Genomic DNA, 9,786 nt, shown 5'->3' with positions numbered 1-9,786 from the left:
GCATTCTTCACTGACTTCCTCTACCTAGTGGAGGCTAACTCAGTGAGGAATTTCTTCAACTACATCCATGTTTCTTGTGACTGTAGCTCCACCTTCTAGGATATAAAAAGTGCTAATTGCTTTACCTGCATTATTTTACTTGTTCCACCCAGCGTATCCATAAGGTGGACACTTTTCTAGTGATTCTAATTTATAGATAAGAAAACTGAGTTTAAAAAGTTAAACTGCCAAATTCACTCTGTTTGTAAGCAGTGGAGCTTGCACTTAAGTCTCAGATTGCCTCATTACAGTGTTCTGAAATAGTAGGTGTCCTCATAGTTTGGTTGTAGGGTTGTATACCTGACTCTGTGTGCTAGGATATGGGGGAGGGGTCAGTTTCTGTGACTTAGATGTTTATTTATCATCCACTCTGACAAAACCTTGCCCTGCAGGTTTTCTGCTTATTGTAGTCACTTTCTTAATGAAAAACATCGTCACAACAACACTTGCTGTTGCTGCTTATTTTCTTACATATCCCAGGCTATATTCACACTTCCAAATGAGGACTCAGAATATGATTTTATTAAGGTGCTCTAGCGTTGTTTCCCAGACATTCTTTCACTGGAGTGAAAAATGAGAGTTCATCCCTTGTCTCTTCTGATTTGGTCCTCTATGCATTCCAAATAATTAATTAATTTTTCTATTGTATAGATGTGAGTATTCCTAGTTCTCTAGGAACCAAATAATTTTTCTATTGTATAGATGTGAATATTCCTAGTTCTCTATGTTAATGAAAATTTGTTCCTGTTTGTATGCATAGTTGATCATTTCATGGATATCTTCCAATGATAGAAGTAGAAACCAGTTTTCATACCACTCTTTTAATTCATTGACTACCTGGTGCTTGTTTCATTAGGAATGGTCGAAATGGGGCAAAAGGGCAGATGGATTTCTCTGATTTTTGCCACTTTATTTACCTCTTTTTCTCATAATTTTTAAACACACATACTCTAGTACACCAACAGGTGTACTTTTTTCCTATGATGGTAAATATGACTGTGCTTTTGTCATTTGTCATTACTATTCCCCTAATTTTTAATATACTCCTTTAAAGATTTTAAAATTAGGATGAAATTATCCTAATTCATCCACAGCATCCAGCTTACATCATATATACTTTATAAAGCCTTCACTAGTTACCCTTATTTACACAGACCTTTTCTTTCTGATAATAATTGCCATTTTAATTTTTTGTCACTCTCTATGTTTTAATATGAACTTTAAAACAATTTACATTTAATTGTCCTTTAATTATTTTGTGTTTGTTAGTTGGGTCTCTCTATATTATATGGTCACTAAGAAGGAACCACACCTCTCACAGGTTGTCTCTATCTGACATGGTTTAGCCCAGTAGGTCTTCCTCCCTGACTGCCCATTAGAATCATCCTTTGGGGAGGAGGAGGGCTTGGGAGTGCAGGGTTAAAATCACCTACCTGGGCTCCACCCAAGATCCGTTAAATTAAAATCAGGCATAGAAATTGTGTTTCATTCCCAACTGATTCTAATGTGTAACCAAGTTTGAGAACCCCTGCCCTAGCATTATGTTGGGAAATTGACAGTGTTTATTACACATGTGATTAAGCATCCATTAAAGAACATCCAGGGAAGTTTCCAAGGGAGAAAATTTTAGAATTCAGCACGGATAAATGAGGCATAAATTGTGAATTGTAAAGGGTAGCTGATTGAAGCAGAAGTAATGATTTAGAGATAATTGATAGAAGATGTGTAATAATGGAGACATTCAGTTTTTTCAAGTAAAAGAACTAAAATTGAATCGGATTTTGTAAGCATATGTGCAGGTACCAAACCATAGATGCAAAAGATAATTCAGACTCTTTCAATTCGGACTCATCTGAGAAAGGAAAAGGGAAGTAGAGCAAGTTGAAGAGTAAAAGATTGAAGTGGCAGAGTACAGAAAAAGGTTTTTGATAATGGTTGTATGAAAATAATAAAAGAAATTGAAAGTTGTAAAATGGAGAATCTATCTAAGCTAGCTGCAGGCACCTTCCCCTCCTCAGAAGATGAAGGGTTCAGGGTGTTGGAGGGAGTTAAATGGAGCTTAAATAATTGTAGCTGAAGGAACAATTCTATCCTGATCTTACTGTCTCTGAAGAGTTGACAGGTGCAACTATTGGTAAGCAATAAGGTAAAGAATTTAAAAAGCACCCTTGCCCAAGTGTATGAGGAAATCAAGAAGTAGTCTTGCTCTGGCTTCAGGCATTTAGGGTACCAGGCTACAAGTGAAAGATTAGCTTGAGATCCCACCAGAAAGTAGCAACAGGACTTTTTATGTCCTCCTGTATTGTTCAGGTCTAGTTCAGGGCTGCTCACAGATGGAGGAAAATAGAAGTTCATGTGTGTTTAAAGTTACTGTGCTTTCTGGCATGCAAGTCAAGACACAGTGTATGTGAAGGGGCTGCGGTACAGCTAAAGGCAAACTTGAATAAGAAAAATCCTTGGGGGCTTCCCTGGTGGCGCAGTGGTTGAGAGTCCGCCTGCCGATGCAGGGGACACGGGTTCGTGCCCCGGTCCGGGAAGATCCCACATGCGGCGGAGCGTCTAGGCCCGTGAGCCATGGCTGCTGAGCCTGTGCGTCCGGAGCCTGTGCTCCGCAATGGGAGAGGCCACAACAGTGAGAGGCCCGCGTACCGCAAAAAAAAAAAAAAAAATCCTTGGGAAACAATATGGACGAACGAGTAATACATTAGCATTTCTGTCAACACAGATGATTTTGTTTCACAATCCCGGCTCATTTGTAGATCTGTAGATGAGCAAGTGTGATTCAATGTGTTTAGTGATACTCTGAGTTTGTACAAATAAGAAAAGAAGGGTTACGCTATCAGAGATTGATAAAAATGTGTGATAATACATGCTGCTATAACGTACATCTGAATAAATATTTATATGTGTTCATTTGCCACCCCTACAAACCTTAAGAAATTTTAGGTAAAGTTTTAAACTCGCATTACAGTCATTGGGAAAACTATCATTCTCCTTTTATATGTGAAGACCCTTGAGTACATTGACTTCAGGAAAACAGGTGACCTAAGGCTGCTTAAAAGAATCTTATAACCATCTCTAGTTTTTAGACCATTTTTGTGCCATAAAATAGAGCTATGAATTAGTAAATTCCTATAGTTTTCCCAAGCACCCTTGTTTGAAACATTTTAATAAAACCTGAAATATGAGTTGCCTAGTCCTCTGGTAACTTAGTCATTATTCTTTTGCTTCAGTGACGCAGTAGTTGCCAAGTTTTAAAACTCTGATAGAGAAAAAGCTAATATAGATATTAAAAGCTAATAACACACGTACACATATATACTTGCTTTTTACTTTTACTGTTACTGGACAGCAATCCATTTTTGGAAGAATAAAAAGATTTTTCCCCCGTCAATGTAATCTGTTCTCTATATTCATTTTCTACATTCTGCAACATACTGATTGTCTCCACAATATAGCCTTAACTAAAGAACAAACCTTAGGGAAGGAAAAAGACATTAAAAATATCTACACATCTGCTTTCAGCCCCTCCATTATTACCAAGAATGTTCTAAATCACCTTGTGTCTGATGACATTAAATCAGGGAGAACAGGCAAAGGAGGCTCCGTGTCAGCACACTGATAATGCAGCCACTGTACTGTCTTGTCGGTTTATACTCTGTCACTTCCCATTTAAAGGGCACTAAATAGAGCAATTTTTATCTAGGACAAGTTTGTAAAAGTTAATTCCACTTTTCGTTTTCTTGTCTGCAACAGCAATTAGTTTATAATAACAATTGCAATATCATAAGTGTCTGACATTTTTGGGGGTTGAATTGACTTCATTGTGTTTACTCTTTTCTAACGTCATTTTAAGCCTTTTAGAAAATACAATAAAAAGCTGGGATGATTCAAAAAATCTCTCAACCTAAGGTTTTTAGACTTTAGATTCCCAATACAGTTTAAATGTACTGGATATATTTTTATTTCTTAAGATTAGGAGAGTTTACTAATGTTTTCTGAAACGTTTATGTTTTCAGACTTCAAAAGTAATGCATGTTTGTTGTAGAGAATTTAGACAATACAGAAAATATACAGAAAAAAATAGAGTACCCCAAAGCCAAGCATCCCCAAATAATCACTGTTAATTGTTTCAAGAATATCTTTCCATTACTCTGTGTGTGTGTGCATGCATCTCTGTGTGTGTGTGTGTGTGTGTGTGTGTGTATGTGTGTGAATAATGGTCCAGCCAGGAGAGAGAGAACACAGTAATCTGAACAGGGCAGGCTTCCTATAAAGACTAATTAACTATTTACAGGAGAGTAGCTACTAAGAGGGAACAAAAGAGAACTCTGAAGAAGAGCCTAGAGCTGAGGGAGAGTAAAGAAGGAAGGCAGAAACTTGAACGTGGGCCCCCTTTTCTAAAGATGGGATTCAGACTCCATTGGAAAAGGCAGGGCTGCAGTCTACTAGATGGTGAAGAAGTTTGTTGGGTTACCCTGGAATGGAACTGGTCTCCAGATGATGGACCAAGACTAGGGTACTACTGGATGGTGAGCACTATTGAATGGCCTCTGGATTTCTGGCTACTGAGTGTCATAGGAGAAAACTGAGAAAAGCACACTGAAATCAGCAAGAGAAACTCCTTTCATCCTGCAGTGTCCCTCCAGCACCTCTACTGACAATGGAAAGATATTTATAACACCAGCTCCACTTTGACGAGTAAGGCAATGATGGGTAGCTCTGGAGCTGAGAGACAGTGAATTGTGATAACTGACATAGTACGTAACCTTGTCTTTGTTAAAGTATTATACTACATATTCTTTCCTAAAATTTCCCTTTTCTCACTTACCAATTTATATCAAAATATTTGCTATCTTTCTTTTACGACAAAATTTAAAGCCTACATAGAATTTCATAACAAGAATGTTCTATGGAAATTTTGTGCATGCTGTGTCTGTAATATAGACAGGGCATGCCTTAGTAGTTCATTTAAGTCACCTCTGTGGAGAAACACTGTCTTGTTTTCCCTTTTCTTTGTTGCTTTGGCAATTTCAATTGGTCCTGTCTGATGGCCTTTTTGCCATTGCTAATCAAGATTGTCCTCATATTTGCCCTTGCACTTCTGGGAAAGGAATTCACTCACTAAAAATTCTTAATTCTGAGGAAGTAAATGCTAGTGGGAGATGTTTTCTTGTATTTTAGATCACAAAGTCACAAACATCTTTACAGCACTCTATTTCCATACCTAACAGAAATTACAGTTGACCCTTGAACAGCACAGGTTGGAACTGTGTGGGTCCACTTATACACAGATTTTTTTCAATAAATACCACTACAGTACTACACTATACATGGTTGATTGAATCTGTGAATTTGGAACCATGGATACTGAGGGCTGACTGTAAAGTTATACATGGTGTTTTCACCGCATGGGGGTCGGTGCCCCTAACCCCTGCCTTGTCCAAGGGCCAACTGTATAACCTTTCTATGATAATAGGATCTTATACCATGCACATTAGTTCGGATAGGAATTGTTGAAAGCTTGAACTGGAAATATTCCAAGGGGGTGCTCACTTTCCAGTAGACCTCTACTGAGGTCTTTGGCTTGTGACTTGTTACTACAAGGTATGTAAAAAAACTAGTGTGTGTGTGTGTATCTTAAAATAGTGTATAATATATATGTATTAAAAAGGAAATAAATGTACTGAATGAGTTTGTCACTTTCTAAGAACTCATTAATAACACATGAGAAGTATCTTCAAGGTGTCAAGTTAAATTCTTTCACGTGATGTACAGGATTTATATTTAATTAATTTAAACATTGTGAAAGAAGTTAAATGGTAGCCATGATAAATTTCAATGAAGCAATCTTATACATAAGAATCAGTTTCAAAAGAAGCAAAAACATAGATGATCTGGCTTAATTAGTAGGGGGTTACATGGCTATCTGTATCTAATATCATTAAATAAGAATTAATATTAAAGTGGCGGGAGTGGTGGTGTGATGAATTGGGAGATTGGGATTGATATATATACACTAATATGTATAAAATGGATAACTAATAAGAACCTGCTGTATAAAAAAATAAAATAAAACTCAAGAAAAAGAATTAATATTAAAATTATGATCATACATAAGACAAGTTTATAGATCTCAGTTTATGACAAACTTTATGATTAAGTATAAAGAAAAATCAATACTAAAGAGTGTGAATAGAAGAAAAATTACAGTGCCTATTACAACCATTACCATTTAATTAAACATGAAATTCATATAAAGAGAATTTGTGATTGTATAGACAGGTTTACTGTACAAACAAAGATCTTTAAACTTATCCATTTTTCCTTCTTTCATCAAGGAGGGCTCCTGAATTTTCAAGATTCTGGAAAATTTCACTCAATTCCTCCTATGATTGATGGAAGTTCAGTTCTTTTCTCTAACAGGACCACACTGATCCAATTTACCATCATCTCTCCTCAGAGTTTAGCAGTAGCTTTCTAATGAATTTCCTTGCAATAACTATAACTTCCCTCCCACATATCACCAGCACATCAGTTTGAAGGACAGCAACAGAGCTAAATGAATCATAATCCTACCACACAATGCAGTGATTGTGCCCCTAAATATTTATTCAAATGATTTGAAAAGCATGTCCTCACCAAAACCTATACATGAAAGTTTGTAGCTCCTTTATCATCATCAAAAACTGGAAACACCCAAGATGTCCTTTAAAAGATGAATGAAAAAATAAATTGTGGTATATCCATACATTGGAATATTATTATTCAGTGATAAAGATAAATGGCTATCAAGACACACAAAGACATGGATGAAACTTAAATGCATATTGCTAAGTAAAAGAAGTCTATCTGAAAGAACTACAGATTGTATAATTCTAGTTATGTGAAATGTAGGAAAGGCAAAATTGTAGAGAGAGTAAAAAGATCAGTAGTCATCAGGAGTTTTCGGGAAGAGGAGTGTTAAACAGATTGGGCACAATGGGTATTCTAGGGTGGCAAAAATATTTTGTATAATGATGTAATGGGGGATATATGACAATATTAATTTGTGAAAACCATAGAACTCTACAGAAGAAAGATTGAACCTTAATGTATGCAAATTAAAAAAATAATTTGGAGGTCAAGGAATCCCAGGATGGGATGCAGAGTGTGATAAAATGATCTAAATGTACTAAAAATGTATGAAATTGCCTCACTGAGGGGATGGGAGAAAATGAAGCTGACCTAAGTAACTTTGGAAATGAGAGGAGTCTGTAAGGATTAGGGCAAAAGAAACTGTACGTAAGTTCTGTACTCTAGTTCATAAAGTTGTTTCCCATGGGAATGTGGGTTAACATTATGAATACTGCTCGAAATTCATACTGCAGTTGAAAAATTAAGTAAATGTGTAAATGTGTGACAGATGATAGAAACCAGGTTTTTCACTGTTGAAATAAGACATTATGAAAAAGCATAGGGAGAGCTTAGAATGATCCATGTGGTAATGGATTAGAGTTGGAGACATCACCATCAGTATTAGCTTAATGTAAATACACATGGCTACATATAGAAATATTTATAGTTGTGTGTATACAAGGGTTGGTATATATTTGCTTGCTCTGTCAGCTAAGAAGGCTTAGAAACAACAACATTCCAGTAACAATGAGTGCATTTAGCACACAGATTTTGGTTGCTAGTACCATTCTGCAATAACATCTCTCTTTGGAGAGATGGATGATTCTAGTACTGGGCCTGTGAATATATCAATACATTATGAGCCTGGTGCATCTTTGAGTGTTAGAAAGTAAGGAAGTTTGAGGGGAAGGGAGGGGGGGAGGAAGGAAGGAAGGAAGGAAGGGACGGAGGGAGGGAAAGGAAAGAAGGAAAGAAAAAGAAAACACAGTGATGGGGGTATGTCAAAGGAAGGGACAAAAGAAGCTAACTAAAAGATTTCCTAATGGCCAAAGCTGAAACAACTTGAACAAAAAAATAAAAAACTAGTATTGGAATATAACCCAAAGTATAAATTAAATATCCATATTACATCCTAATATAAATAAATGATGACATATATAAATAAATAAATAGGAGAGAAAGGACAAATCTCCTGTGCAGAAGTCCAGACATTTTATGTAGATACTCCACTGCAAGAAAGTGAAACATAACTCCCCATACTTTAAGTTTGGGTTGCACATAATGATTACCTTCTAATGAGTACAAAATGGAAAAGGGAAAAAGTAATTTTATAGTGAGGAAACCTCACAAACACTACCTCAGCCATGCGAAGAAGGTAACATCAATAGTAGTAAGTCAAGTTGATAGTATATACCTTCGATATGATGTGATGAAATGACATTTACCTCTATGGTCTTTCCCTAAAAACACATAGCCCCAGTCTAATAGTGAGAACAAAAATCAAGCAAATCCCAATTGAGAGGCATTGTACAAAACACATGACCAGTTACCCACAAAATTGTCAAGATCACCAAAATCAAGGAACATCTGAGAATCTGTCACAGCCTAGGGGAACCTAAGGGAACAAGACAAGTAAATGTAATGTGGTATCCTGAATAGGTCCTAAATAGAAAGAGGACATTAGATAAAAACTGAGGAAATACAAGTAAATTATATACTTTAATTCATAATAATGTACCAATATCGGTTCATTAATTTTAGCATATGTACCATAAGAATATAATATGTTAATAACAGGAGAAGCTTGGTGTGGAGTTTTAGGGAACTCTTTATACTATATTCTCAATTTTTCTGCAAATCAATAACTATTCTAATATAAAAATTTATTTTAAAAAATAAGAAGAACAAGGGGTAAGGGGTATGTGAGGAGACTGCGATTTTACATAGGATTGTCATGATATTGTTGATCAGTAAAGTGAGATTTGAGCACTTGGAGGAGGTGAGAGAGTTAGCCATGTGGAAATTGGGATGAGGAGCATTCTAAGCAGAGGGATCAGTAAGGGCAAAGGCTCTGAGGCTGAGCATTCATATGTGTTAGAAGAACCCATGTGGCTAGTATAGAGTTACTAAGGGGAAAATAGCAGGAGAGATATGATGATTGGCCAGATTATACAGATCCATATAAAGATATAGATTATGTAGGGCCTTGTAGGCCATTGAAAAGACATTGTTTTTTACAGGGATGGAAATTAGATGTCATTGGAGGGATTTCAGCAAAGGATGGCGTGAACAAATACACTCTAGTTTTATAAAAGCATGTAGAGAGATACTTTGTATCAGTTCACGCCATCCTCTGCTCAAATCTACATCTTGATGGAAGTATTGTGGACACTATGGGAAGCATAGAAACCAGTTAGGTGATCATTGCTCTTATCCAGTTAAAAAATAATTGCCCCTGAGACCAGATGTATAACATTGGGGAATATTGAGAAATGGTCTGATTCTGGACATATTTTGAAGATAGAGTCAAAACATTTACTGATGAATTGGATGTGGAATGAAAAAAGAGCCATCAAAGATATATAGTAGGTTTTTGTCTAAATAATTCAAAGTCCACTATGGAAAAGGGATGGAGATTCCTCAAAAAATTAAGAACAGTATGACCCAGCTATTTCACTTCTGGCTGTTTACTTTAAGAACATGAAAACACTAATTCAAAGAGATATATTCACCGCTATGTTGATTGCAGCATTATTTACAATAGCCAAGATAAGGAAATAACCAAATGTCCACTGATGCATGAATGGAAAAAGAAGATGTGGTACACACACACACACACACACACACACA

The sequence above is a fragment of the Hyperoodon ampullatus genome, assembly GCF_949752795.1.
Source record: "Hyperoodon ampullatus genome assembly, chromosome: 12".
Classification (NCBI taxonomy): domain Eukaryota; kingdom Metazoa; phylum Chordata; class Mammalia; order Artiodactyla; family Ziphiidae; genus Hyperoodon; species Hyperoodon ampullatus.
The sequence above is the reverse complement of the archived record's forward strand: the minus strand, read 5'-3'. Positions refer to the sequence as shown.